The following is a 7,925-nucleotide window of genomic DNA, read 5'->3' as shown; positions in this document are numbered from 1 at the left end:
TTTCATTCTTATCTTCCACTCAATTGGCCTTCTTGCCCCACTTTGTATACAATTTCTGCTGAACAGTCCCCTCACTGATATATCATGCCAGAGGTTTGCGGCCCCTCCCTAAGATTTACCTTTCTATGGGGAACATGCATGCTAATCACATAAACATGCTATTGAAACATTGGTTAAAGTATGTGTGGATGCTATTTTGGTGGTTATGTGGGAGGGGGAACCTATGGATTTCCTTGGAGTGGGAAGGCTCCTTGCTACCCCCACCAAATATCAGCCCAAGCCAACAGTGTAATTGGACCAAATAACAGAGGAAGACCAAAACCAAGGTTTTCAGTTTTTGGCAAAACTAATTCACCACATGGTTTTGACTTAAACTTAAGCCAAAACTAAGTGGGTCTATCAAGGCATCTGGTAGGAAGCAGGCACCTCAGCATAAAATGGGTCCCTCCCAAGAAACAGCCACACACTCCCCTGCCCTCCCGAGGCCCTGATGGTCTAGTGGCCTCATTGGGGCAGAAGCAATCATCAGTTGCTTATGCTCATGCCAGCTCCACAGTCAAAATGTCTCTGGAGGACGCCGCAGCATTTTGAGATTGAAGCCCACTTGGGGAGGAACAATTAATTACTCTTGTCCTTGTTGGTTCAATCTCAAAATGGCTGCCACAACCTCCCACAGCAGTCTTGTGAGATTGCTATGAGAATTCACAGCAGAAACCCTGGCTGACAAGCACCTTTATTATGTATGTTTTTTATGTATTTGAATGTTAAGGGATTTTTGTCTTTAACACTTAATTTTTAAATTTTTTGTGCTGCATAACTTATTGGTTCCTTTGTGAGTAAACTCTTTAAAAAAATTGCAAAATTGTCAATAAAATCTTATCTGAAAAACTGTGTCAAGTATCAATGCACTCTTTGGGTCCTTCTGGGACTTGGGGGAGTGAGAAGGGGGGATTGAATGTGCTCTAGTGGATGGGAGAAGGGATCAGAAAATATATATTTTTGCTCATTATAGGGTTGTTATATTATAATTTCACTACTGTGTATTTATTGTGTTTTGTGATCTGAGACTAAAAACCATCTTGAATGACGTTGCCAAAAGGGTATATTAAAGTTTTATAAAGAAATAAATAAGTGCTTTGGGGTGGGAGAAGGATCGATTGTGCACTGGGGATGTGAGGGCGAATCTTGAAGTACTTGGGAACCACATGTAATTCAGGGGGCAAGACGATGGATTAGAAGTGCTTGGGAGGAGGAAGGGGGGTTGAATGTACTCTGGGGGTGGGGCAATGAGCTTCGGGCCATGACTGATAGCTATGTGGATGTTGGTTGATATTCAGTGCCGGCACCTGAATAGGTTACCGGTAAAAGTTAGGATAGCTTTTTATGTGATCCTACACGTCCAGTGAGCTTTGCAGGTGTAAGTACTGAATATTGCTGCTACCCACATAACTTCTGGCTCTACCCCCTGTAATATTCCTGCCCATTTGGGATATGGCCTATGAGTGCTACTATTTAGCAGCCCTGTCCAGTTAAATGCCTCTGAATATTGGCAGCTTGGCAGGAGGCGCTCCTGCCTGTTTAAATCACATTGAATATTAACCTGATATCTATCTATCTATCTATCTATCTATCTATCTAGATTCTATGAAGTTAATTGTGAAATGACATTTAGATGTTTGGGGGCAATTTTCTAACTGACCATCTCTATTAGGTGCCCCAATGGCAGGTGGTAGGAGTTTATTCTAAAACAGAAGTTAGTTGCATAGGTTCTGTTATAGAATACACACCTTATATTTTAATTCCTGTTACTCTGTCATATCTGTCTATATGCTTCACCTCTGTTTACTCCTATGCTGTCTACTAAGATGCTTTACTATACATTGTATTGACATTGTAAGTAGCATAGTATGCAATACCGTGTACTGTTGTTTGAATATTTTTACTGCTGTAATTGTCTATTGCTGATGTTCAATATATGCTTGCCTTGAACCACCTTGGGCAAATTTCTTCACAAAGATGGTAAATAAATCTTGATAAATAAACAGATGCCCACACTTACAGCAGTCATAGACCTGGTGTAAATGTGACAGTGACACATGTAACTTACAGGATTCTGTAAGTAACACTGGTAAATTGAAGCCCTACCTATGTCCTGCCAATTTTCTGCTCATGTGCACATCTCTCATGTAAAATACATGCTATATATATGCATGTTTATGTTCAAGCACAAATATAGAAGGATCCAAGCAGTTTACAATAAAAAAACAGTAAAAAAAAAAAGCATAGATAGGAACAGATATTGAGCGCCTATACTTTTAGCATATATATTTGGGCTTGGCATGCCAAAGCCAGGTATAACCAAGCGGATTCAGTCCAAATGTATGTGCTAGATATATAAGTGCTCATTATCTATGTTTAAACATACAGAGAAAGTGCCTCAGGATACACCTGGATTGGGTGTGTATCAGAGGTGTAGCTACATGGGGCCACAGGGGCCTGAGCTCCCCCAAATTTGCTCCGAGTCCATGGTTTGGCTGCTTGAGGTCCCCAACCCCTGCCAGCTGAGGACTTCATCCATCACTGGGCTTCAGCACTGCTGCATTGCCTGCCCTGCTGTCTCTTCCCCTTACATCCAGCACGCTCCTTTTAGTGAGGTGGTGGGGGGCAGCGGCGGGGCCCCCTCCCACCTCGAATTCTGGCTACACCCCTGGTGTGTATTTTAAATGGGCGGAGCTGAAGGCTGATCTCTACAGTCTGACACCACGGACCCTGAGGCAGGGATCGAAACTTGGGCCTGAAGTCGGGCTGTGGGAGGTGTTTTCTGACTGCAAAATTTTTGAGATGTCTATTTGAACCGCTTAGTAATATTACACGGTTTTTGTGAGCACAGAAGCTTTTTGTAAGCGCAGAAGCTCTTTTTTCTACATTTATTTATTAGGAGGTTTTTTGCCCGTGATGATTCAGTGTATCTCCCTTATGTTGTATCATTCAACGACGGAGTTCTCCCTGTATATTTGAGGCTTTTTCCTCCTATTTAAAAAGATTTATTAGTTACTATCATACTATTGTGGATATCATTGTTGTTTGGATTGTATTTTAAATGGTACACACTATACAAGCAATGCTACTAAAAATATGCCTAATCTTTGTATATATTTGGCCTTCTTAGCAGATGCCACTGGATGTCCTGTTTAGAAACTGACCAGAGCTCATCTAGATCTAGATCAATATAGATCTATAAACCTAGATCGAGATACATAATTTTATTGGATTTTATTTCTGAATTAGTGGCAATGATTTCTACAGTATTATATGCTTCGTTCTTTTGCAAGGAACAGCGTTTTTAAAAATAAGGCTGCTGGGCACAAAAGAACAGATGTGCATATCAAATATTGCTTATTTCAGTTACAAACACAAAACCATTCATGCTTGGAATATAGCTGAGTTCATCAAACTTTCACATCTCATAGAAACCTGTAACACAAGGTAGAATGAGGACAGAATGAGCGAGAAAGAAAAGAATTTCAGTGTTATTTGTAAAATCACTTTCTTTCTAATGCCCCCAATCTGCCTCTCTAAGATCTATTTTCCTTCTCTTTTCCTTTGTTTTGTGGTGGAACAGTTGGAGCTTTGAGGGATCCTATGCTGCAATGGTAGTCCTGCTCTCTAACTTCTAACCTTATTGCTATTCCTCAGGGTGCTGCTGGGGTAAGAACTTCAGGAATGTGTGCATTGAGATATAAGCACCTGGTATAAGAGGCTTGCAGTATAGAGCAGGGACCAGCCTTTTCTATTAGAACCTTCCAGGGTTGAATGATCTAGGATGCCAATACACCAGAAGTGTTTATGGCATTATGGTATTTGAGGCGCCAACAACCTGGGAGGAGGGGGGGAGCATTTCCACATATCATGCCCAGCATGTCATCATAGCCTCATTCCCACTTTTACATATAAAAAAAAAACAGTACAAAAAATCCTAATCATCTTCTATGCACAAAGAACACACTCCCAGCCAATTTCAGCCACCCAGTCGAAGTAAGGATTCTATAAACGACTGAACAGAATCTTGGTATTTATTTATTTATTTTATTTATTTGTAGCATTTGTATCCCACATTTTCCCAACAATTTGCAGGCTCAATGTGGCTTATATTTGCCGTAATGGCGGTTGCCATTTCCGGGTATCAGAATTACAAATGGTAATGTGTTAAGTTGCATACATACATGGTAACATACATGGTAACATACATGTAACATAACATATGTGAACAGATCATGGTATAGACATATATCATGTACATATATATGTTAAGGAAGAATAAATTATGGTAATACATGAAAGTTCCTGAGTACGAAATTGGGTTATATCATTCTTTAGGTCATCGACTATGGAGAGACCATATTCGACATAGAGATTGAAGTGGTTATGCTTATTCATTAATGGTAAGGAGGTTGATCAGTCAAGTGATAAGATTTCAATTATGCCTATGTCGTGTAAAGTCTTATTTTTTTGGTGTTTAAGATGGGTGTTTATGGTATGCCTTCTTGAACAGATCTGTTTTCAGTAGCCTTCGGAAGATAGTTAGGTCTTGCGTTATTTTTATGGCCTTCAGTAGTGCGTTCCATAGCTGCGTGCAGATGTATGAGAAACTGGTCACGTATGTGGATTTATATTTTAGTCCTTTGCAGTTAGGATAGTGGAGATTTAGAAATGTGCGTGCTGATCTCTTTGCATTCCTGGTAGGCAAGTCTATAAGGTCTGACAAATAGGTCGGGGCTTCCCCGTGAACGATTTTGTGGACCAGTATAAAACCTGGACCCCCAGTTCTGAAACCTACTCCATATTCCTCAACTATGGAGCTAGGATGTTCCCTTTACAGCTCACTAAACCCATACAGCAAATTTGCCATACCATAACGTCTAATTCCCCAGGACTCAAACTACAACTGTTTTTACCTATGAAAAGAGCATACTATTATTGTATTTATTTATTTATATGTTACATTTGTATCCCACATTTTCTCATCTATTTGTAGCCTCAATGTGGCTTACATAGTATCGGAGAGGCATTTGCAGACTCTGGTGAGAACAAATACTACTCATTTATTTATTAGGAGTTATTTACCACATTTTTGAAGAAATTCACCCATGGTGCGGTGTACAGCAAGACCAATCTGGACATAGGCAATAGACAATTTCAGCAGAAAAAAAAAAATTAAATAACAGTACATATTACAAGATAGTATGCCACTTACAATGTTGACACAATGCCAAATAAAACAACTTAATAGACAGCAAAGGGTGTAAGTAGAGGTGGGACATATATATCCATTTAAGAAAGAGTAACAGAAGTTAGATTGAAAATAAAGGGACTAACTTAAAGAAAGTTGCACGTTATGTCAGAAAGATGGAGTGGATAAGTAAGTCTTCATAGGCATCTCATTTAAGAGGTTTGGGGAGGCTGTGCCTCCCCAGCCTGAGCTACAAGCTTTCCTACCTGCCACACCCACTGTCTCTCCCCTCATCCTGTTCTGCCCTGTCTCTCTCTCTCTCTCCCTTCTCATCCACTGCTGCCATGCAGCAGTACAATTTCCCTCCCTCCCATTGTACCTCTGCCAGGTCACCATTAATAAATAAGCCTGGGAGACACACGGGACCCCGGCTCTCTGTTTGTCACTAGTGTTTCCTGTGATGGTTTCAGCTTCTCTGATGTAAACTTCTGGGACCGGCACAAGAAGCAGTAGCGGCAGGCAGAAAGTCGGGGTCCCACGCATCTCCCAGGGTTATTCATTAATGCAGGCTTGGTGGATGTGCAATGAGAATGAGTTTAGTTGTGATCTATTACATGATATTGCCCCTGTAACTATTAAAAGGAAGATAATTAGAAGATTTGATAGATGGTTTGATCAAGAATTACTCATTTTGAAACGGAAATGTAGGCAAAGAGAAAGATTAAAGAAAAAAAGTTATACTGAGGAAAATAAGTTTAGTTGGTATTATTGCAGTTTCTGATTATAAGAAAATGATATCTGCTAAAAAGAAGGAATTTTTTTCCAAGTTAATGGGAAGCGATAAGATAGATTTTAAGAAAGTGTATAATTTACTTGATTCTTGTACTAATCTTCAGGATTTAACAAGGCCTACAGGCTTGCAAGTTCCATTGGCTAAAGATTTGGCTTTGTATTTTAAAGAGAAGGTGAAAAATATTAGGCTGAATCTGCCTTTGCACACAGAAGAAATAGGATGTGATAGTATATTTGAAGTTGATATTCCAGTAGATAGGTTTTGGGTACAATTTGAGGAAAATAGCGCATATGATGTTAGGAAGACTTTGTCAAAACACACCTTAGAATCCCTAAGGATAGAAATTCCATGTGTAAAGGGGAAAAGGATAGTGATAGGAGTGTACTACTGTCCACCTGGCCAGGATGAACAGGCGGATATAGAAATGTTATCAGAAACTAGGGAGGCTAACAAACAGTGCAACACAATAATAATGGTTGATTTCAATTATCCTGATACTGACTGGGCAAATGTAACATCAGTGTATGCTAGATAGGTAAAATTCCTTGATGAAATCAATGACTGCTTTATGGAGCAGCTGGTTCAGGAACTAATAAGAGGGGGAAAATTCTAGACCTTGTTCTTAATGGAGTGCATGATCTGGTGCAGGAGGTAATGGTTCTAGGGTCGCTTGATAACAGTTATCATAATATGATCAGATTTGATATCAGTTCTGGAGTATGTACATAGAGGAAATTCAATACAATAGCATTTAACTTTCAAAAAGGAGACTATGATAAATGAGAAAAATAGTAAAAAAAAACCCCTTAGAGGAGCAGCTGCAAAGGTCAAAAATTTATATCAGGCATGGATGCTGTTCAAAAATACCATCATGGAAACCATAGGCGGTCAGTGGCCCAACTGTTTGGGGAGGCTAAAGGGGGTGGGGCTAGGGGCGGGGTCGGGGGGGTTAGAGGTGGGGTCAGGGTGGGGTTAGAGGCGGGGCTTACATCCAGAATTGTCTGGCAACACACGCGCTCCCGGGTGGGGGGGGGGGGGGTGTGCTCTGGAGGGGGGAGGGTGGTGCTGCAACAACCTTCAAAGTCAGTCAGCACCTTTCTGCCTAAGCCTAATAGTTGAGATCACAGTCTAAGTCATCATCGACATCATTACAAACAACATAGGAAAAACCAAAAGCATTAGGGGCTTGGCTTATAGCCCATTTAGTTATGTTTTAAACAAAAAAGATCTGCATTAAACAAAATATTTATTTTTATTTTTACTTTACTTGTTTACTTGTTGTTTTAAAACCTGCTTCAGAGTCAGTCAGCACCTACCTTAGTGTCTCCTGAACTCCAACGTACGTGCGCTGCCCCTATGTGCCAATTTCTGGAAGGAAGTGGGAGGGAACATGAGACATTCTCTTTTCTTCTTCTTAACCAATAGCCAGCCTTCCCTATGTATGGCCCCGCCCCTCCCGCCTATGGAGAACAGGAGTACATGATGAATGATGGGACGGGAGCTAGTGCTCGTAGCGAAGGCTGACTGGCTGCCTGAGGGCGAGGACGGCGAAGAAAGAAGAAGCACTGCAGAGAGGCACAGCAGGACTGCGCAGTGTGCCGGTGTGAGAGCAGAGCCCGAGCGGCGAGCCCCCGGCAGCCGGAACTCAACTGGGCTGGCTGAATGGGATGGCGTGTCTGTCGGGCATCGTGGTCGCATCGGTCCGAAACAGATTATCATGATCCGGGCCGAGCGGCGAGCCCCAGGCAGGCGGAACTAGGCTGATGGCTGGCGTCGGTGTCGTCGCATGAAACTACAGCTGACCTGATCCTGCGGCCGGGGAGGCTTAGCCTCCCCAAGCCTCTTATACCGGGTGCCTATGATGGAAGCCCAGACCAGAGATATTCCATGTATTAAAAAGGA

This window comes from Microcaecilia unicolor, chromosome 1 (assembly GCF_901765095.1).
Source record: "Microcaecilia unicolor chromosome 1, aMicUni1.1, whole genome shotgun sequence".
In the NCBI taxonomy this organism is placed as follows: Eukaryota; Metazoa; Chordata; class Amphibia; order Gymnophiona; family Siphonopidae; genus Microcaecilia; species Microcaecilia unicolor.
Note: the sequence above shows the minus strand (reverse complement) of the source record.